Source organism: Elgaria multicarinata, chromosome 15, assembly GCF_023053635.1.
Source record: "Elgaria multicarinata webbii isolate HBS135686 ecotype San Diego chromosome 15, rElgMul1.1.pri, whole genome shotgun sequence".
NCBI classification, from domain to species: domain Eukaryota; kingdom Metazoa; phylum Chordata; class Lepidosauria; order Squamata; family Anguidae; genus Elgaria; species Elgaria multicarinata.
Window position 1 is genome coordinate 4,774,980 of NC_086185.1, and position 23,387 is coordinate 4,798,366.

Here is a 23,387-nt window from a genome sequence, read left to right on the forward strand (position 1 = left end):
AACCTTTCACTTCAACTCATTCACTTCCCCTATGTGTGCGAGCCAAGCTCCAGCAGTCGACCGATCTCCCGTAGCACAGCCACTTAGTGCATAAGGACAGTTTAAGTTTTCTGAGAAGTGAGCTCTCACTTCAACTCATGACAGCCATTGACTTCACCAGCTTACTGTTCCTCATGTTGTCCTTTCCCTGAAGTGGAGTTAGTCGCAGCAGCTGCTCGAGCTTCTCTCCCCGGTCTCGTCCCACCCCTCTTGTGCTGTAACCCCCTCTTTGAGAAGCAAACTGTCACTTCGACTCATGGACTTCCCCTATGTGCGGGAGGTACTCCAACAGTCCACCGATCTCCCGTAGCACAGCCACTTAGTGAGTACAGACAGTTAAAGTTTTCTGAGAAGCTAGCTCTCACTTCAACTCGTCTTGTAGTGCGCCGAGTTGAGCACAGCCACTACAGTGGATGCGCCTGCCCGCCTGCCTGGGAGCTGTCCTTGTGAGGTAGCTGGATCTGCTGGGACTGATTCCCCCGCAGATCTATGGCTTACTTGTGCAAGGTACCAGCTTTTCTGGGCCCGCCAACCCATGCCTGCCTGCCTGCCTGCCTGCCTGCTTTTCCCCACCCAGGGTGCTACTGTGGTGGGGCATCTGCCAGGACTGATTCCTCGCCTGCTCTGCCTGCCTCTCTGCCCACCTGGTGCCTGGGAGATGGGCTTTGCAGTTCGTGCCCAGCACCCTCCGGCACGCTTGCTCCCAGTCGTCCTCCTCTGTGCCCCTCAATGCGTAACTGCTGGCTTAGAAAGAAACAACCAGCCATCTTTGCCTCACTTGCTCCTTGCGCCTGCTTACGGGTTGGTTTGCTATGCGTTAGTGCTCAAGCCATCCTTGCGGCACTACAATGCATGCTGCCTGCCTGCCTGCCTCGCAGGGATGGTGTATGTGTCTTGCTTTGACTCAGGGGAGAAGTCCTTCCTGTGCTCACTTAGACTTTATCAAGTTCAAAAATCCATTTTTCAAGTGTGCAAGAAGATTAAGGTTATCTCATGGCATGTTGGGATTTCCTTAGAACTGGCCCCATTGAGCTGTTTGCATTGCAACTTTAAATCCCTGACATACTGGAGTGTCCGATTTTCAAAACTTCCCCTAACATCAGGGGATGATGGGATTAGCTTGAAACTTGGCGTCCATGGGGACACATGGGTAATCTGTCATGAGACCAAAGGATAGGTTTCTGACGTGCAAATTGACGTAGTTGTAGAATGGGACTTGATTTGGGGTGAGTTAAAAAGTTTAAGCCATGCCAAAAATCAGGGGATGATGGGACTGCCTTGAGTCTGGGCGTCCATGTGGACACATGGATAAGCTGTCATGGTGGTGAGATTGAGGTTTCTAACGTGCAAATTGACGGAGCAATCCTAAGGCATCTGAATGGGGTGCCCGATTTTCAAAAATTCCCCAAAAATCAGGGGATGATGGGATTGCCTTGAAACTTGGCATCCGTGTGGACACGTGGATAAGCTATCATGGTGCTGAGCTTGAGGTTTCTAATGTGCAAATTGACGGAGCTATCGAAAGGGGTGTGAATTAGGGTTATGGGTGGTGCGTTAGAGGTTAGAGCCGCGCCAAAAATCAGGGGATGATGGGACTGCCTTGAGTCTGGGTGTGCGTGTGTGTTCCTGGATAAGTTCTCATGGTGCTGAGTTTGAGGTTTCTAACTTGCAAATTGACGGAGCTATCGAAAGGGGTGTGAATGGGCTGCCCGATTTTCAAAAATTCCCCAAAAATCAGGGGATGATGGGATTCCCTTGAAACTTGGTGTGCATGTGTATACGTCCATGAGGTGTCATGGTGCCAAACGTGAGGTTTCTAACTTGAAAAGAAAAAAAGTTGTTTACTTTTTTAGCTTTCCATGCAACCCTATGGGGGGGAAAACAGAGCTCCAATCCAGATCCGGATCTCCGAGCGGAGCGGAGCGGACATGGGCGGAGCGGGGGCAGATCTGGAAGTGAAGCGGAGTGGGGGGTCCGTGCACACCCCTAATTATAAGTATATGTATAAACAGTACTACACTGATGCCATTACCAACACTGTATTGTGTCTAAAAACTGTGAATGTGGTATATGTATTTATTGTAAAAAGATGATTGTCTCAGGAGTAAATTTCATGCAGAGTTTTGTTAGGCTGTTTGCCATTGATGGCCATGCAGGTGGACGCATCAGGTATATTTGTGAATAAATAAGGTTAATGATCACCATCTATCACTGAATGTATATTATGTAGTAGTGTGCTTTGGGCATTCTCTAAACATTAGATCATTTGAGGGGCGGCATAGAATGGAAAGAAAACCATCCAGGGTTGTGTGTGTGGTTGTTTTGTTTTGTTTTGGTTTTGGTTTTTTGTTTGGCTCAGTGGAGCTCTGAAACGTTTGTGAACCAAGCTGCAGGCCATTCCCTGAACTTTGGGAACTTGTTTGTGTGCATGTATGCACCACCCCATTTTCACATGAGCAATTCCAACAAATCCTGAAATAGTTATTTATTTATTTATTTATTGCACTTATATACCGCTCTCATAGCCAGGGCTCTCTAGGCGGTTTACAGAAATTCTAAAATTGACACAAAACGAGTATACAAAATTTAAAATTCTAAAACACAGAGCATACACACATAAAGCATTAAAAACCATTAAAAAAACCCTAAACATGTGGGTGATTAAGATGTGCCGCCATATGCCTGGGCAAAGAGGAAAGTCTTAACCTGGCGCCAGAAAGATAGCACGTTGGTGCCAGGCGAGCCTCGTCAGGGAGATCATTCCATAGTCTGAGGGCCACCAACGAAAAGGCCCTGTCCCTCGTTGCCACACTCCGAGCCTCTCTCAGAGTAGGCACCCGGAGGAGGACCTTAGATGTTGAACGTAGTGACCGGGTATATTCATGTCGGCAGAGGCATTCCATCAGGCATCGTGGACCCAAGCCGTGTAAGGCTTTATAGGTCAAAACCAGCACCTTGAATTGGGCTCGGAAACATACAGGCAGCCAGTGCAAGCGGACCAGAGCAGGTGTTATATGGTCAAACCTTCTGGTTCCCGAAATCAATCTGGCCGCTGCATTTTGCACGAGCTGCAGCTTCCAAGCTGTCTTCAAAGGCACCCCTATATAGAGCACATTGCAGTAATCTAACTTGGAGGTTACCAGAGCATGGACAACTGAAGCCAGGTTATCCCTGTCCAGATAGGGGCATAGCTGGGCCACCAACCAGAGTTTGTAGAAGGTATTCCATGCCACTGAGGTCACCTGAGCCTCAAGTGACAATGATGTATCTATGAAATGTGTATCTATCCCAAACAAAACCCTATCTTTAAATGCTATGGTTGGAAATTTCTCTCCTAATCTCCCGAATGCTTTCCCGTTAAAGTTGTCAACGTGTTTAGGTTTTTACTTAATCTCTATACATCTTCTTCCACAGCTTTAAAGCTCAGCCTAAGATTTTCAATGGGCTCCTGACAACGTTATTCTGGTAGATTTTGTTTTCGTAGGCAGATACTGTGATCAAATGCCAGCATCCATTCCTATTGCAACAGGTGGTAAAATAAAGCAGGTGAATGCAAAACTCAATAGCCCTGTTTAATTAGTAAATCCTAATATTAGTCTTACAAGGACAGGACAGCTTATTTTAGTGTTCCACTTCATACATTTTTTTGGGGGGGGCAGTGGTGGAACTTAATGTTCTGCTTTGTACAATTTAATGGTCTACTTTGATATTTAATCTGCTCTAATATATAATCAGTAGAAGAGATGCTGAGGAAATTGCAATGGATTGAAATGAGGTCAGATTTCTATAAATCTGTCCTGTGGGTTCCACTTTTTTTTTTCCAAATTGTGTGGATTCCATAGACTCATGGCCTGCTTTTTTTCCCCCTTTTCTTTACTTTTTGGGTAGCTTTGTGAAAAATTGTGCTTGCCCCAATGTGCATTGATTCTATCAATGAGTGGAGAAAGGAACAAAAGATGCATGGCCATCTGTGAAAAGCAGACAGAAAGGATTTAACACAAACTGCACATCCCTTGCCAGTCGTGCCAGGAGGGCAAAGTAGATGCTGGGTGCAAAGACTAACAAAGGGACCACAGCCCCAACACCAACACCACTATTCTCACATTGCAGAGCATATCCAAGAAAGAGAGTCAAAAAGAGAGGACAATTCAGAGCGGTAAAGCAGCAGTTTCTGCAGCTGAAACTCTCCCCACGGCCTGAGTTCGATCCCAGAGGAAGCTGGTTTCAGGCAGCCGGCTCGGGTCGACTCAGCCTTCCATCCTCCTGAGGTCAGTAAAATGAGTACCCAGTTAGCTGGGGGAAAGGTAATCACGGCCGGGGAAGGCAACGGCGAACCACCCCACTATAAGGCCTGCCAAGAAGCTGGCGTCCCTCCAAGAGTCAGTAATGACTCAGTGCTTGCACGAGAGGTTCCTTTCCTTCTTTCCTTCCTTTGTCTAATGTGGGAAAAGTGGATTCCAGTGAATGTCATCAGATCTCATCACTCCAACATAAAACACTGCATCCCATTGTTTCAATGATGTAAGGAGTGGCTACCCCCCAAGAGAATATGTTTGCACTAGGGGAAAAATACTCAAAGACATGTGGTCATGTGAATGGGTCTGGACCGTTAATTGCAGGTATTGATAATAAATTAGGGAACAATATTTATTTATTTATTTGTTTATGAAACCATTTGTATCCCACCTTATTATCACTGGGATCTCAGGGTGACATACAGATAAAATCAGAAAGATAAATAATTTACACAGCTAAAAATGTATTAAATCATTAACAAATTAAAAATGGTAGAAAATTTTAAATGCAATAAAACAAGAGCCAGTGTGTTGTAGTGGCTAAAGTGTTGGCCTAGGAGTTGAGAGGTCCGGGTTCTAGTCCCCACTCGGCCATGGAAACTCACTGGGTGATTTTGGGCCAGTCACAGACTCTCAGCTCAACCTACCTCACAGGGTGGTTGTTGGGAGGATAAAATGGAGAGGAGGAAGATTGTGTACATTGCCTTGGGTTCCTTGGAGGAAAAAAGGTGGGATATAAATGCAATAATAAAATAAATAAAATGAATACAATAAAAACAATTAAAACTATGTGTAACCATGGAGAATTTAGCCATTGAAGGCTATGATAAAGAAAGCCATATTTTAACTTAGTGCTGAAATGAAACCAGTGCTGGTGCCAGTTGGGCCTCCAGGGAGAGAGGCCATTCCACAGCCAGGGTGCCACAACAGAGAAAGCTCTCTCCCACCATAGTGTATGTCTCACATTGGTGGGACACAGAGGAGGGCTCCTCCAACAGATCTCAGGTCTCAGGCAGGCATATATAGGGAGAGGCGCTTCCTCAAGTACCGAGGTCCCAAGCCATTTGGGACTTTGAATATCCTTGCCAACCCCTTGAATTCTGACTGGAAGCGAATATCTCCACATCTGCACCATCTCATTAATCCAGTCTAACGTTTGCAGGGGTAACAGCTGGTGACACATGTGTGTTCATAACAAACAAAGACCAACAATGAAAAAGGAAACCGGCAAGCCAGTTTTGAGAAGATGCACATTTTCACACATCTCTTCTACTGGCAGCTTTGCCTCTTGATTGTACAAATAACTACATTTTCCCCGAGCCGCTCTGTTTTTAGTTGTTTGCCATATGCTTCCGTTTTATTCCAGATGATGTTCTTTTAGCACTGATTTTAGTTATGATCAATATTTAAATATTTCCCAGAACTTTTTGAACCACTTTCCATACTTTAAATGAAAAACAGATGAAGGCAATTTTGACTGGCTGGGCGGTTTGGTCATATCACGTCAATTTTGCATCTGTGGCATCAGTTACCCATTTGGTTTCAAGCTCCATTTGAAGTTACCTTTGAAGTCCTGAATGGTTGGGACCAGGTTATTTGAATAGGGTGACCCTATGGAAAGGAGGACAAGGCTCCTGTATCTTTAACAGTTGCATAGAAAAGGGAATTTCAGCAGGTGTCATTTCTATGCATGCAGCGCCTGGCAAAATTCCCTCCTCATCGCAACAGTTAAAGCTGCAGGAGCCCTGCCTGGCATGACCAAATACAAAAGAGGGCAGGGCTCCTGCAGCTTTAAATGTTATAATAAAGAAGGACTTTCACCAGGTGCTGCGTGCATAGAAATGACAAGTGCTGAAATCCCCTTTTCTATACAACTCTTAAAGATACAGGAGCCTTTTCCTCCTTTCCATAGGGTCAGCCTATATTTGAATAATGTCCTACACTTACTTGGGACCTAAATATCAGCCTCTGAAGCGCTGCTCTCAGGCACAGCATAAAAGACACATAGGGCTCAGGCTAGACCTAGTGGTCTGGCGTGATAGGGGGGAAGATCCCACAATATTTTTTATCGTGAGATCTCCCTCTCTGGTCACATGTGGCGGACAACGGCCTCAGAGGCAGAGGCATTGCACCCGCCATTTTGTTTATTGTTTTAAAGCAACGGGAGCTCTAAGGAGCTCTGCGCCCATGTGCTGGTCCTGGCTCCTCGTGAGGAACTGCGAGGAGCCTGAGACTGTGGAAAACTGGCCTAAAGTGGAGGGCAAGATCCTGGTGCAAGGGAGGGATCATTCCTCCCTGATCCCAGGATCCCCTGTGCATCATGTGGACACACAGGGACAATCCCAGGGATTGCCCCGGGATAAAACCCGGTCTAGCTAAGGCCTAAGATATGCTGAACACACAGTGGCCTATTGAGGCCCCTTTGTTTTTTTTTTTTTTTTTAATTTTTTTATTCATTTTCAACACTATATAAACATAGATAAACATTACCAAAATATAACTGAAACAAAACACAATAAGAAAAAAAAAACACATCAAATATCTGCTGCATACATATTGAATGATTGTTGAGTACAAATATCAAAAACTATTACATATACCTTATCATACTACAACATCTTCGTTCTTAACATAAAAGTGCACCCCCCACCTCGGGATCATTCTTGAGTCCAAAATCTAATCGTTTCTTCTGCTGGTGGTTTCCCACTTCCCTTAGTAAACACAAACACTAGGAACTGTTTCCAAATTCCTTCGAACTCATTTATTTTAGTTACGCCTTTTCTCCACTTAATATTACATGTCAGTTTATCATTAATGGCTATGTCCCATACTTCTTTGTACCATTCCTCAATAGAATATTCCCCTTGGACCTTCCAGTTCCTAGCTACCATCAGTCGTGCTGCAACCAACAAATTCGATATCAGCTCTATAGTTCCTTTTCCACACTTTATATCTTCAAATAGTGACAGCAATGCTATTTTTGGTGTTTGTTCTATTTTCATTCCCACTATTTCTTCAATTTCTGAGAACACCATCTTCCATAATCTTTGTACATATTTGCATTGCCACCACATATGTAAATACGTTCCTTTTTCCCCACAACCTCTCCAACAATTTGCTGAATGTTGATCACTTATCTCATTCAATCTAACCGGGGTTAGGTACCACCTCCATAGGATTTTAAAATAATTCTCCTTTATTCTTACTGATAAACTTCTCAACACTCTTTGTTTCCATAGTCCCTCCCAGCTCTGTCGCCCTATTTGTATCTTCAAATCTGATTCCCAGACCATTTTCTCTGTATTCTCTCTAAACTCCTTCTCTAACAATATTTTATATATTTCACTCATTAATCCTTTTGAAACTATACTCCCTCCTTTCCCTTCCTCCTTACTTACTACTAATTCTTCAAACCTCGTCATCTTTCTGCACATTCTATTATCTTTAATCCACTTTTTATTCCATTGCTCTAATTGACCATATTCTAGCCAAGATAGCTTCTTCTCCTTTAACAAATTTTCCATATCCTCTCTTGTTTTAATATCTCTTACCCAATCCTTTAATCTTATTTTATTTTTCTCTTTTAATATTTTACATAATCTACCCTTTAGATCCTCTGGGAAATTCTTTAACATTATTATCGGTGCTAAGGGAGAGTTGCTCGGAAGCAGCTTCCCTTTAAATTTACTCCAAATTTCCCATTGAGTCCTCAGGAGTGGATTATCTATACTTCCAACCCACTTTCTTCCTCCGTCTTTAAAAAAAACATTCTCCAAATTCATCTCTACCTTATTTATGGTTTTTTCTTCCATCCAATATAAATCTCCTACTCCCATAATTGCTTCTACAACATGTCTTAATCTATTTGCTACGTAGTATAATTTTATGTTTGGGAGACCCATTCCCCCCTTTTTTTGGCTTAGGTACCAATTATTTTTATTCACTCTTGCTCTCTTTTCTCCATTACAATATTTATTAATAATATTTTGCCAACTTTTTATCTCGGTTTCTGATATTTTTATAGGTAACATTCTAAATACAAAATTAATTTTAGCTAATATCTTCATTTTTATTAAGGCTATTCTTCCGAACCAAGATAAATTTAATCTTTTATATTTCTCCAATTTCTCTAATACCTCTTTCTTTAACCTCGTTAAATTTTCCTTTTCAAGATTCTCTAAATTTTTTGTAATTTTAATTCCCAAATATTTAATCTCATTCTTAACTTTCAATTCCATTCCCTTAAATTCCCAATCCTTTTCTTCCTTCTTGGTATAGTTAAACAACATCATCTCTGATTTAGACCAATTTATTTTTAACCCTGTAATTTCCTCAAATTCCCTCAACTGATATTTAATTCTTTCTAATTTTCTTAATGGATTCTTAATGGTCAATAAAGTGTCATCCGCAAACATGTTTAACTTTATTTCCCTTACCTCTCCAATTCCTTCTAACTCTTCATCCTCCCTTAGTGCCTTCGCCAAAACTTCCATAACCATTACAAACAGGACCGGCGAGAGCGGACATCCTTGTCTTGTTCCTCTGGCTAGTCGTATCTTTTCAGTAAGTCCGTCATTTACCACCACTACCGCCGTATTTTGGGAATATAGCTGTTCTATTACATTTTTAAATTTATTTCCAAATCCCAATTTATCTATAATACTCTTTAGTGCCTGCCAGCTCACACAATCAAAAGCTTTAAAAATATCTAATGCCATAATACCTGCCTTAATATTTGCTTTTTTTATTACATTTATTACATTTAAAACTCTACCCACTAAATTATGCATATGCCTTCCTACCACAAACCCACATTGATCTGCTCCTATATATTCTGCCAAAAATTTATTTAGCCGTTTGGCCATAATAGATGTAAAAATTTTAGCATCCTGATTTATTAAAGAAATAGGTCTATAAGAATCGGGATTAGTCAAATCTTTATCTGGTTTTGGGATCAGAATTATCACTGAATGTTCCCATGATTCAGGTATCTTCTCTCCTGATAATATCCTATTATAAAGTTCCATTAATTTTGGAACTAAACAGTCTTTGAAGACCTTATAATATTCTGGACCCAAACCATCTGCTCCCGGTGATTTACCAACTTTTAACTTATCAATAACCTCTTCAACTTCTCTTTGAGTTATTACTGACTCCATTAACTCCTTATATTCTAATTTTATTCCCTTCTTTATAAACCTTCCAATATACTCCTCCACCTTTTCTTGTTGAATTTCTTTACCCTTATACAATTCCTGATAGAATTCCTGAAAAATTTTTATTTTAGCTTTCATTGCATGACAATAATTCCCTCGGCTATCTTTCAACGTTTCTATCCCATTCCTCCCTTTTTCTTTTTGTGTGAGCTTGGCAAGCAACCTCGAGTTCTTATCACTGTTTTCAAAATATTCCCTTTTCATATACATTAAATTCTTTTGAATCTCTTCTATATTTAAATTTTCTAATTGTTTCTTCTTAGCTTGTATTTCCACTAATTTATATTTATCTTTAACTCGCCAATATCTTTCCTCCAAGTTTTTAATTTCTATCTCTAACTTTTCCTGTTCTGCACGTTGTTGTCTTTTTAAACTACATGTTTCTCTAATACAGATTCCTCTTGCTACAGCCTTCATGGTGTCCCAAATGACTGACCCAGCTGTTCCTCCTTTTTCATTAATTTCCCATGACTCCGACAGTTCCTTCCGAATTTTATCTACTATTTTATTATATTTCAATATCTTTGTATTCAGCTTCCATCTATATGCCTCTTTATAATCTTTCTTAACTGTAAATTCTAGACTTAACAAGGCATGATCAGTTACTTTTATTACCCCCATTTCCATTTTACAAATCCTCGTTGCAAAATCTTTTGAAACAAATATATAATCTATCCTGGAGTATGTATGATGAACTGGGGAAAAGTATGAAAATCCAGGCCTATTCCCGTTAAGTAAACGCCACGAATCTAAATAATCATTTTCTTTTACTAATTTATTCAATATAGTCATATTGTTCCTCTTTTCAGCATTAGTGGGATTTGACCTGTCCCGTTTATTATCCATAACCATATTAAAATCCCCAGCTAATATAACATACCCCTCCTTAAATTCTTCTATTTCTTTAAACAACTTTATAAAAAACTCTCTATGCCTCTCATTTGGGGCATAAACATTAATCAAAGTATAGACCTTTCCCTCAATTTTACCTTTTAACATAAGATATCTGCCCTTATCATTCTTTTTTACTTCTTCTAATATAAACCCACTTTTTTTTGAAATCAAAGTGGCCACTCCATTTTTTTTCGATGTCCCTAATGACTTTTCATAATAGGCTAACCACTTTAATTTTATCATATTCGAATTCTCGGAGCCTTGGTGTGTCTCTTGGACCATTATAATATCTGATCCCTCTTTATTAAGCATTTGTTCTATTCTCTTCCTTTTCACGACTGCCCCCAAACCTTTAACATTGAGTGTTGATACCTTTATCTTTTTATCCATAATCACCCTTTTGAAATCTCTTCCGATCCCTTGTGCTCAGCAGTTCAAACTTGCTTACATAAAAAAACAAACTCCATACATAAAACCCCCACCCTCCTACCCCAATCCCTCCTCTCCTACCTTCCCCCCCTCCCCACCCCCCCACTCTAATCCCCCCCCATATCCCCGTGAGTCTAGTACTCCAGCCATCTACTTTAAAGGGGGGGGAGGCAGTGCTGCGCCTGGCCGGCAGGTTTCTATATTAGCATTTCTATTTGCAATTATCTCCAAACATAATTAACAATTCTCTTACTCTCCAGATGTCCCAGCCTCATTCCCTCCCCCACCCACTCCAGCCCCATTTGCTTCCCCATCCAGACCCAGCCTCTTCAGCAATTCTTTACCTTGATCCAATGAGGTTACTCTGTGTTCCCTCCTCCCATATGTAAATCTTAAGAAAACCGGGTAACCCCATGCGTATGGAATTTTGTTCTGCATTAACATTCCAGTTATTGGTTTAATACTCCGTCTCCAATTTAATGTATGTTGAGAAAGATCATTATAAATTTGCACTGCTTTGCCTTTATATTGTAACTGGGTCAAAGATCTCAATTCTTTCATGATTTGCTCTTTTTTATAATAGTTACCAAATTTCACCAAAATATCTCTAGTCCCTTTGTAGTTTTGCCCCCCCACGCGGTGGACTCGGTCCAGATCCGATCCATCTATTGGTATGTCAGGCATCAGCTCTTTGAACCAGTTCAGAATGATTTCTCTAAGATCTTCTCCTTGTATCTGCTTCAGCTGCTTTATTCGAATCGAAGATCTACGAGATTGGTCTTCCAAGGCGATCAGACGTAATTCCCATTCCTTAAATTGAATATTTGTTGATTTTTCAAAGGCCTCTTGCTTCTTCTGGTCCAATTCCGCTTTTGCCTCTATCTCTTTGATCTTATCCGAGTTTTCTGCGGTCTTATCCGAAAGAACACGCATTTGTTGTCTAAATTCATTCATTTGCAGATCCATTTTTTAAAAAATGATGATATTATTCTCTACAATAACTGCCTTAATTTCTGCTAGGGAGGGAAAGTTGCTGTCCATTGCTTTTCCCCCTTCAGCCATATTCTTTTCTTTATTTGGTACTGTATCCAAAGAAACTGGGTCTATAACTTCGTCTTCCTGGTCTGTTCCAGGGGCTGTATCTTCCAGGTGGGAGAGGTGGGTTAAATTATGATTTGAAGGTTTCTTTTTTTGTATATTCAACTTTTCCCACTTCTTAATCTTTTTTTTAATGTTGGACATAGGACCCTTCTGAGTAGGGCATAAATCTTAGAGCCCCCACTTCCTTAGCAACTTTTACTGGCTTCTCTTCTATGTGCCAAACACACCACCTTCTTCCCGAGGGGGAGGAAATATATTCAGTTCACAACAGCATTCACTAGAGGGGATCAGATCCAGTCATTCACAGTTTCTCAAAATCCCACATCTCCCTCACAGAATGCTGTTTCTTCCCCTTCACCCCCCCCCTTCTCGGCACACCGCAAACAGCTTCCACTTTCCACTTTACAAAGATTACAGCAAACAGCTTCAAAGCCAGTATTTCAATCTTTCCAACTTAAGATAAAGGATGAGAAGTGAGGATCGCTGTAAATCAGATCAACGTCTAACAAGCATAAGTTCTTTCTTTTCAAACTGCGACATCAATCATGTTACTTTCGGTTTCGCCTCTGCAGTTTATAAAGACATTCCGTCAAGCTCACCTCATCCCATCGGCTCTTCTCAACACTTTCCAGCTCCGATAGCTTTTATAATCATTTCCTGTCGTTTGCTCAAAGATTTATGCCCATTAGAAAATAGATAATTGCTTTTTCCGGCAACGCCGCTCAGAGCCTCAGAAGAAACCTGCCACCGCCATGGCTGCCAAGCTCCGCCCCCATTGAGGCCCCTTTGGTCACAGTGCAGAGGAGGGCCTTCTCAATGGTGGCACCCACCATCTGGAATGATCTCCCCATTGACACCTGGCAGTCTCCTAGTGTGGAGACCTTCCATAGTGTCTGCAACAAGGTAGGAACAAAGCCAGACTATAAAACACATGGTCTTCGATGTCTATATACTAATGCCCAGAGCATGGGAAACAAACAGAATGAACTTGAACTCTTATTACATGAAGGCAAATATGACTTGATAGGTATAACTGAAACTTGGTGGGATGACTCCCATGACTGGAATATAGCAATTGAAGGATATAACTTGTTCAAAAAGAACAGAAGAAATAGAAAGGGAGGTGGAGTTGCACTATATGTTAAAAATACCTATCCCTGCACAGAAATACAGGCGGATGAGATTGGGAGCCCCGTCGAGAGCGTCTGGATTAAAATAAATGGGGCTAGGAATAAAAAGAATATGATAATCGGAGTCTACTACCGACCACCCAATCAAGGAGAAGACGAGGACGAAACTTTTGAGAAACAAATTGCCAGTGTTTCAAGGAAGTGTGATGTAGTAGTGATGGGGGACTTCAATTACCCTGATATCTGTTGGGAGACCATTACTGCCAAAAGCGGCCCTTCCAAGAAATTCCTGACATGTATGGGTGATAACTTTCTCCTACAGAAAGTGGTGGAAGGAACTAGAGGGTCAGCAATCCTTGACTTGTTATTGACCAATAGGGATGACTTAGTGGATAAAGTGGCAGTTACGGGAACTCTGGGGGAAAGTGACCACGTCATACTTGAATTCTTGATTATGAAGGAGACAAAAGTCGAGCGTAGCCATACACGTACTCTGGATTTTAGGAAAGCTGATTTTAATAAACTCAGAACTATAATAAGTAAGGTCCCGTGGCAAGGGAGCCTAAAAAGAAAAGGAGTGCAGGATGGGTGGGAGTATCTAAAAAATGAAATTTTAAAGGCACAGTTACAAACAATTCCAACAAGGAGAAAAGATAGAAGACAACAGAGGAAACCAATGTGGCTCCACAAAAAGCTTATTGATGAACTGAAAACAAAAAGGGATACATATAGGAAGTGGAAGGAAGGCCAGGCTACAAAAGAAGAGTACAGACAAGTGGCGCAGAAGTGCCGAAATGGCGTCAGGAAGGCTAAAGCTGTGAATGAGCTGAGATTAGCGAGGGATGCTAAAAGCAATAAAAAGGCTTTCTTCAGATACGTGAGTAGTAAAAGACAGAGGAAAGAAATGGTGGTTCAACTGCTTAATGAGGATGGCAAATTGATAACAGACGACAAAGAAAAGGCTGAAGTGCTCAATTCCTACTTTGCCTCGGTCTTCTCCCAAAAGCGGATCTATGACCCCCCTGGAAAAAGTGAAGCAGAAGTTGAGGGGGCAGGATTGCAGTTTGAGATTGATAAACAAATGGTCAAAGAACACCTAATTTCCTTGAATGAGTTCAAATCCCCAGGGCCCGATGAACTGCATCCAAGAGTAATGAAGGAGCTAGCGGAAGAACTCTCAGAACCTTTGTCTATTATCTTTGCAAAATCATGGAAGACGGGTGAGGTGCCGGACGACTGGAGGAGGGCTAACGTTGTCCCTATCTTCAAAAAGGGCAAAAAGGAGGAACCTGGGAACTACAGACCAGTCAGCCTGACATCCATCCCTGGGAAAATTCTGGAGCAGATTATAAAGAAGTCAATCTGTAAACACCTTGAAATCAATGCAGTGATTACTAGAAGCCAACATGGATTTGTCAGGAACAAATCCTGTCAGACTAATTTGATCTCATTTTTTGATAGGATAACCTCCCTTGTGGACTGTGGGAATGCTGTGGATGTCATATATCTTGACTTCAGCAAAGCTTTTGACAAAGTACCACATGACATTCTGATTAACAAACTAGCTAAAAGTGGGCTAGATGGAACAACTATTAGGTGGATCCACAGTTGGCTACAGAATCGGACTCAAAGAGTACTTATCAATGGAACCTTCTCAAACTGGGGAGAGGCAACAAGTGGGGTGCCGCAGGGCTCAGTCCTGGGCCCAGTGCTCTTCAACATTTTTATTAATGATTTGGACGAGGAGGTGCAGGGAACGCTGATCAAATTTGCAGATGACACCAAATTGGGTGGGATAGCTAATACCCTGGAAGACAGAAACAAACTTCAAAGTGATCTTGATAGGCTGGAGTGCTGGGCTGAAAACAACAGAATGAAATTTAATAGGGATAAATGCCAAGTTCTACATTTAGGGAATAGAAACCAAATGCACAGTTACAAGATGGGGGACACTTGGCTCAGCAATACTACAAATGAGAAAGATCTTGGAATTGTTGTAGATCACAAGCTGAATATGAGCCAACAGTGCGATATGGCTGCAAGAAAGGCAAATGCTATTTTGGGCTGCATTAATAGAAGTATAGCTTCCAAATCACGTGAGGTACTGGTTCCTCTCTATTCGGCCCTGGTTAGGCCTCATCTAGAGTATTGCGTCCAGTTCTGGGCTCCACAATTCAAGAAGGACGCAGACAAGCTGGAGCGTGTTCAGAAGAGGGCAACGAGGATGATCAGAGGTCTAGAAACAAAGCCCTATGAAGAGAGACTGAAAGAACTGGGCATGTTTAGCCTGGAGAAGATAAGATTGAGGGGAGACATGATAGCACTCTTCAAATACTTAAAAGGTTGTCACACAGAGGAGGGCCAGGATCTCTTCTCGATTCTCCCAGAGTGCAGGACACGGAATAACGGGCTCAAGTTAAAGGAAGCCAGATTCCGGCTGGACATCAGGAAAAACTTCCTGACTGTTAGAGCAGTGCGACAGTGGAATCAGCTACCTAGGGAGGTTGTGGGCTCTCCCACACTAGAGGCATTCAAGAGGCAGCTGGACAACCATCTGTCAGGGATGCTTTAGGGTGGATTCCTGCATTGAGCAGGGGGTTGGACTCGATGGCCTTGTAGGCCCCTTCCAACTCTGCTATTCTATGATTCTATGATTCTATGATAACTGAAGACACACCTGTATTGTATTTTATTGGGGTTTATATTGTAAACCAATTTGAGATTAGTATTATTTTACTGAAATGTAGTTTATCAATTCTTTGAAATGAAAAATAAAATAAAGTTGATCAGGCTGGTGGGTAGTGTTATGGAAAAATAACTGATTTCCCACTACTCTCTTCGCCCATCTCTTCTCTCCTGTCCTTCTTCCAAGATCCCTCATTTCCCTTTCCCAAAATGCCACCCTTGGGTGATTTCTAAGTGATTTAGATGAATAGAATAGACTCCCTACTCCCAGGTAGGAGAGAAAAGTCCCATTTACCTATTTGGGTAAGGTCGCTTACTCAGGGGTAAGGATGAGCCCTAGCCACTGGTTAAATCACTGGCGCTTGGCACACCCACACACCTCTTATTTCCTTTCCCCACAGCTCAGTGGGAAACCAGGGAGAGAAATAAGAGGTGGGCAGCTCGCCCATCGAAAGGAATGTCAGGCGCCCAGGGAGGGTGAAGCAGGAAGGTTTCTGCCACGTAGGTAAGGTGGGACAGGAAAGTCCCAGGGGACATTGCGAGGGGGGGGGGAGCCAGGGAGGGAGTGGTGGACAGGGATTAGTTAAAGACAATAGAATACGTGACAGGAAGGTCCCAGGATTCATCACTAAGGGAATCATGTGATAATGAGGTTTGCAAAGTCAATAAGGTCTCTCACCCATCTGGGCATGTCAAGAAAACAGGGAGGAGGATCAGCTGTGATCAACTGTGATCAACCAATTATTTGCATACACTGTTTCCCCCCTGTATAAAATGAAACGTAAACTTCTGTTCCGGGCCTTTTCCCTTACATTGACAAGGGAGAGGGACCTTTGTACAAATAGATTTTTGGCACCTGAGGTGGAAATAAACTTTCCTTTTGAAACTGCATCCGGATGCCTTTTTATTTGATTTAATTGGGTTGGAATCCACAATTTTTCTAACAGTAGTTGGAGCAGCAGTGGGCCCCTCCAGCATCACACAGGTACAGAGGTAACTGGCTTATACTGAATCAGACCTTTGGTCCACCTAGTACAGTATTGTTGGGACTGACTGGATGCAACAACTCTCCTGGATTTCAGGCAGGATTTTACCCTGCATGGAGCTATAGGGAATTGAATCCATGACCATTCAAGCCATTTGTTGTGGCCTTCTCAATAAATGGACACAAAGCCCTACAGTAGCTCCACCCAATGGATGCAATCAGAATATACATGTGTTGTATCGATGTGGGATTAATCGACCACACGAACCATTGCCACAGGAGGCAGAGATGGCTATCAGCGCACGTAGCTTTTAAAATGGATTAGATCAATGCATTACATTATTGGGTCTATCAGTCACTACTAGCTGTGGTTTCTTTATTCATTTGCCTGCTTGGGGGTGCATAATCTGCTTTTTAACTCAAATGAGTCCTCAAATCAGAGAACCATATTAAAAACAGAAACAAAACAAAAACATATATATTAAAACATCCAATGGGGGAAAAATACAAAATAAATGAGTAACATTAGCTTCCCAGCAGGAAGAAGTATACAAAACCAAACTCAGATCAATTGCATGTGGAGGTTTATATATATATATATATATATATATATATATATATATATATATATTCATTAAGTGGGCCAAGCTCTTGAGTTTGGTGAATTTCAAGTAGTAATGAATTCCATAAATGCTAGGTCGCTATAGAGAATGTTGTATTAATGATCGAAGGCAATTGAGATGCAGAAGGATGGAGCATCTTCAGCATAGATACAAAGCCAGGGGACAGTCCAGACAAACCATCTCACAATTTGGATGCTGGACTAGAGGGGAATTGGTCTAACTTGCTATGTCTCTTCTGATGTTCTTCTGTTCATGGCATGTTCGTGTAGGGCCTGAAATCTTGGAGAGTCCCTAACAGACAGTATCAACACAACTGAGCTAGATGAACCAAGGTTATAAAGTAGCTTAACAGAGGATGGACTAGCTCACCAGTCATTTGTTTTGTGGTGAAATACCCCCTCTGCAAACTTTAAATAGACCATTTTCTTTTGGGATCTAACGGCATGGCTAGACCTACCAGTGGAGAGGGGAGGATCTCACGATATGGTGATCATGAGATACTCCCCCTCAGTCCACACATAGCGCATGACGTCCTGGGAGGAAGAGGATGTTGCACCAGCCATTTTTTATTTTATTTTTTACTGAAAATGAGCACAGGAATGGTCCATTGAAAAGTGAGTGTTTTTTTTAAATCATCATCATCATCATCATCATCATCATCATCATCATCATCATCATCATCTCCCCACCCCACCCAGAGCCTACATGCCCCATGCCTGGATCCCAGCTCCTCGTGTTTACTCGCGAGGAGCCAGGACAAACCAGGATGGCCTCCCACATGTCCCATTGTCTCAAAATCATCCTGGAACCATGGGAAAAACCAGGACAAAAGTGTAGGGCAATATCCCAGGGAAATTCAGGGATTTTCCCTCCCTGCTCCCGAGATCCCCTGTGCATCATGTGGATGCACAGGGATGATCCCGGGATGATCCTCAGGATATCGCCCCATCTAGACATGCCCTAAGACTCAGCTAGGTTTTCCATTTCATTTTGTCACCACATCAGTCAGTAAGCATCAACCCTCTTGAGTTTATGGTGGCTGCTTAAACACATCCAAAGTTGCAACCCCTAGAAAGACAACACACTGCCTCCAAGTATTTCCATCCTTTGAAGAAAGAGGATCCCAGGCGGAACAGGATTTTCTCCTTTCTGGCTCCCAGTTCTAGGTCAATGCTGGCATTTTGCAACTTGGCATTTTACCATTCATCATCCGGCCCTTAGCTTAGCCAGGATTTGGTCAGCATTTGTGACAAGTAGTGTGGCAATTGTATGAACTCTGACCTTTGCCTTATTCCTGGGAGCTGCATGTTTAACATAACTATTAGGTGTCCCGTCCCCCCACTGACTGCCCCTGAGGCTCCCTGAGACAAATTTCCCCCTTGAAATGTTGCTAATGTGTCTTGTCTTCTATGCGATGATAGTTCTGCTCTTTCAGTTTATTTCTGTCACCACTTCAGGACGGCGCTTCCAAAAAATAAAATAATATGACCCCATAAATTAAACTAAGCATTTGTCACTTGGTTCAGAAAAGCAGACACACTGCATGGTTTTATCTTCTGATCTCTGTGAGACAGCAGCAACACAGGGTCATTTCCCCCCCTAATCCACTTATAGATACTGAAGTTCTTAGTAATTCATGTTTCTCCAAGATAACAGGAAGTGAGATCTTCATTAGCTGATCTGACTCCAAGATGCTGGAGCTTGCAAGAAGGCAAAAACATGATCTATGCCAATTGTATTCACTGGAGAAGCACCAGACGGCATGAAAAGCAATTGTGGGATGTGTAAAGAATACAACTGATCTAGGACTTTGGCATTTCTCATAGAGAAATCAAATGTTATTTTTTTCTAGGGCGGTGCTCCACTCCATTTCGGATCCTTGAATCTGAAGTGCAGCAGGCAGATCCAGATATCTGAAGCGGATCAGGGGAGGTCCAGATTGGCATGAAGCTCCGGCTGCAGGTAAGTGGGGGGAGGGGGCTTACCTGGTGACGGTGCCGCAGCAGTCCATGCAGTGATGGCAGCGGAGCCAGGTAAGGGGGCAGGGGGACAGGGCTTACCTGCGTCCATCGTGGTCCGGGCAGCAGCTTCAACTGAGGCCCAGGCTTCAAGGCAGAAACAGGCCACGGCACACACAGAAACAGGCCACGGCCTGTTTCCGCCTTGAGGCCTGGACCTCAGTTGAAGCCGCTGCCCAGACCATGACAGATGCAGGTAAGTTGGGGGAGGGGACTTAACTGGCTCTGCCGCCGCAGTCCGTGTGGTGATGGCAGCAGAGCCAGGTAAGGGCAGGGCCAGCGCTGCCACAGAGGCAGCTCAGGCAGCAGCCTAGAGTGCCAAGGTAAGGGGGCGCCGAATGGCACACCCGGAAGCCGCTCCCCACAGCGGCTCTAAGAGGGCAGCTTCCAGGTGGGCTGTTCCTAAGCTGCCTGCCTGCCCCACCACCCCAGTGTTCTGGCTTCGAAGCCAGGAGCAGCTTCTGGCCAGGAGCTGGCTACGAAGCCAGGATGCTGGGGTGGGGGAGCAAGCCGGAGGCTTTGGAACGGTGTGCCTAGCCGGAAGCTGCTCTGGGAGAGCGGCTTCTGGGCGCGCCTTTCTGAAGCCAGCCAGCCAGCCAGCCCCCCACCCCAGCATCCTGGCTTTGCTTTGGCTGGGCGGGCAAGATGGCACCCTGCACCCAGGTATGCTGGGGTTGGGGGTGGGGGTGGGGTGGGGACACTGGGGGCAGGTGGGTGAAAGCAGCTCACTTGCCTAGGGTGCAAAATAGTCTGGCACTGGCCCTAGGTAAGGGGTCAGGGGTGGAGGGGGCTTACCTGCATCTGTAGCAGTCTGGGCAGTGGCAGGCAGCAAAGCCAGCTAAGGGGGGAGGGGGACCTATGTGGCCCCCATTTTGTTCCCCCTTCCCCACCACCAGTTCAGGGTGGTGGTGCACAGCCCTATTTTTTCCTCTGCCTCTTTTTCCTCACATCAGATTTTTGACTCAGAAGGTATGTCAGTCCCTATGTGTGCATGCATGAGCAGGGGGCAGGAGGCATGGCTAGTCTAGCCTCTAGGCACATGGGCATTAGACTTCTATGTTCAATTACGACCCATAGACTCCATCTTAGAAAATATAACAAATGTGCCAATGCTCTATGGAATAAAACACTGGGCAACAGCCAACATGACCACTGAACTGCTGCTGAGTATGTTGTTCCTGCAGCATGCAACAGGAAGGTAGCACCTTCTAGAGGTACCTTGGAAGCAAACCAAAATGCTTGTCTCTGCAATGTGGCAGCTCAGCACAGCTTCATCCTAGGAGCTCTGCTGACCTGCTCCATTCTGAAAATTACTCATTTGTCTTTAGGAAACATGAGGAATCCACTCACCCCTAATGGACTTTCACTCCTTTCCCATGAGCTGGCCTGACTTGATCTGCGTCAAGTTTGCAGATGCTCCATACTTTGATGAGGATGTTGATGATGATTGTAAATAGAACTTGGTGCAAATAATTTGTACAAGTTTATGCCATAATTTGTGCCAACTGCACCTACAATTTGCTCAAATCTATATTTGTGCAAATTTTAAAAAGTGGGGGAAAAAGTCCCCGTATTTCAGAGAAAACCCACAGAAAACAAACGTGAGTCAAGCTGGGGACATTGGGGAAATCCAATGAGCACAAAATGGCTGGTTTCCCCAGTGAAGGGCATCAATTAGGAACACGTGCTTTATGTTGCCTGAGCATTGGATCCCACTAGTGCATGGGCAACCCTATATCCTGCCCGTTCATTTTCATAGAGGAAGACAGCATTTCCCTTTGACCAAAACTTTATGTTATAACGTTCATACAGAACAGTGAAAGAGAAATTTGAAACCACAGACTCACACTGTATTCCTTTTACCTGCTCCAGCAGTCATGTGGTGGGGATTGGGATTGGGTCCTCCTCCTCATTTTTTTTTCTCTTTTCTGCATTCATTTCATAATCAAAACCCAGATGCTATTGAATTAATAAGATGTTCACCTGCAATTTGACACAGAGGGGGCTGATTTTTCAGGAGTCATCATGCAGGCAGCGGGACATTCTCAGCCAATGCAAAATGCCTCATTTCCCACCCCAGAGCAGCAGCACACCAAGATTTGCAGGACTGATGCAAAGAAATACGAGCTGAGTGGCTCGTGATTAACAGCCGTTTATAGGCACAGATTATGATAGATGGGCGAGCCCTTCTCCAGCAAATAAATTGGAAATGCTGTGATTAGTTCCTAGCATAACAGGGCAAAGCATCAGGCAAGACAAGAAAGAAAGAAAATTCTCCTCTTCCTGCCTTGGTTGTAACCATTGAGTGAATAAGGCATAGAGGTGAGTGATATTATTTAAGAGCTCCATGAAATAGTCTCAAGGCAATATCATAATACCTCCTCTATACACATTTACAGTGAAACCACACTTGGAACACTACGGAAAGCTTTGGACATGGCACATCCAAAACAATATGGTAGAGTTGGAGATGATGATCAAAATGGCAACTAAAATGATCAATGGGCTGCAAGAAATGCCATCCTGCCATGCCCAGCACAGCCTGGGCATGTGTGTGTGTGTGTGTGTGTGTGTGTGTGTGTGTGTGTGGCTGTTCCAGGTGAGGCCAAGATGAGAGAGGTGGAGGTCAGCCATTTGCTGGCTGCAGATGATGCCACCAGGCTGGGAGGGGACTTGAGTTCATAAAACTGCTGCTTCCCCTCCCAGCTTCCTCTTTTGTCACGCAGCTCCCTCCCTTCCACCCTGTAGAGCTCTGGCTATGGGGGTGGTATATAAGTGTAATAAATAAATAAATAAATATAGAGAGTATGAGCTTGCTGGTTGCCATTAGGGGGCCAAGTAGGAATTTTTTGCTCATGATCTAATTTGGCCATGAGTTTTTTCACCTACTCCATACTGTAAGACAGCCTGGATGTATTGAATAAGCTAATTTGGTCCATGTTTAATAATTCAGTCACATTTGATTGAGGGCAGTAGGTAAGGGCATCCTGAGAGGGGTTCTAGGGTGGTGAGCATTCACAGGCACCATTGTGGTGATGAGTAATACCTGAGGCTTCCAGCTTTGATCCCTGTGGCCTGGCCAGCGAGATAAGGGTTACCTTTGAGGCCAACCCTACTCACTCACTCAGAGCCATGAGGCCTGTGCTGGAGTGACACCGGAAGGTCTCCCACCCCAAAAGGAGTAAGCCCGTGAGATGGCAAAGTGCCAGGCACCAACCCACAGGCAGTGAATGGCTTGCCCAGTTGAGGAACAGGCCTGCTAAGTGGCCTGATGGAGGATGCCCTCTTTGGCTAGGATCTCCCCTTTGCAGTTCACTTAATAAATGTGGCCCAGTTTAAACCCAATACTATGTGTCATCTCATTATTTCTTGCCTCCGCTCACCGCAACTCCCCTACAACGTTTGGGACTTTTTAGCTTGTAGGGGGTTGGGAATGTGAGTAAGGAGGGTCATAGTAGATATATAGAGGTGTATAAAACTATGAATGGCATTGAGTAAGTGAATAGGAAAAACTTTTTCTATGGCTCCTGTAATCCTAGAATCTGATGGAGTCACCCAATGAAACTGGATAGTGGGATATTCTGGACAAACAACATGAAGTACTTATTCATGCAGTGCATAGTTAAACTATGGGATTTGCTGCCATAACCTGGAGTGACGGCTGCCAACCTTGATTGTTTTTAATAAGGGTTAGATAAATTCACAGAGGATAAGACTATTAATAGCTACTCAACATGATGATTATATATTACCTACAGTATCAGAGGAACTATACCCCTATACCAGTTGATGGGCAGACGAGGGATGCTGTTGTGTTCATATCGTGCTTCTGTGCTTCTATAGATATCTGGCCGGTCACTGTGGGAACACAATGCTGGAGCAGATAGGCCTTTGATCTGATCCAGCACGAGTCTTCCTATCTTCTCATGTTCTAACAGTAAGTATTCTTTGCAAACAAGGCAATTGTGCATA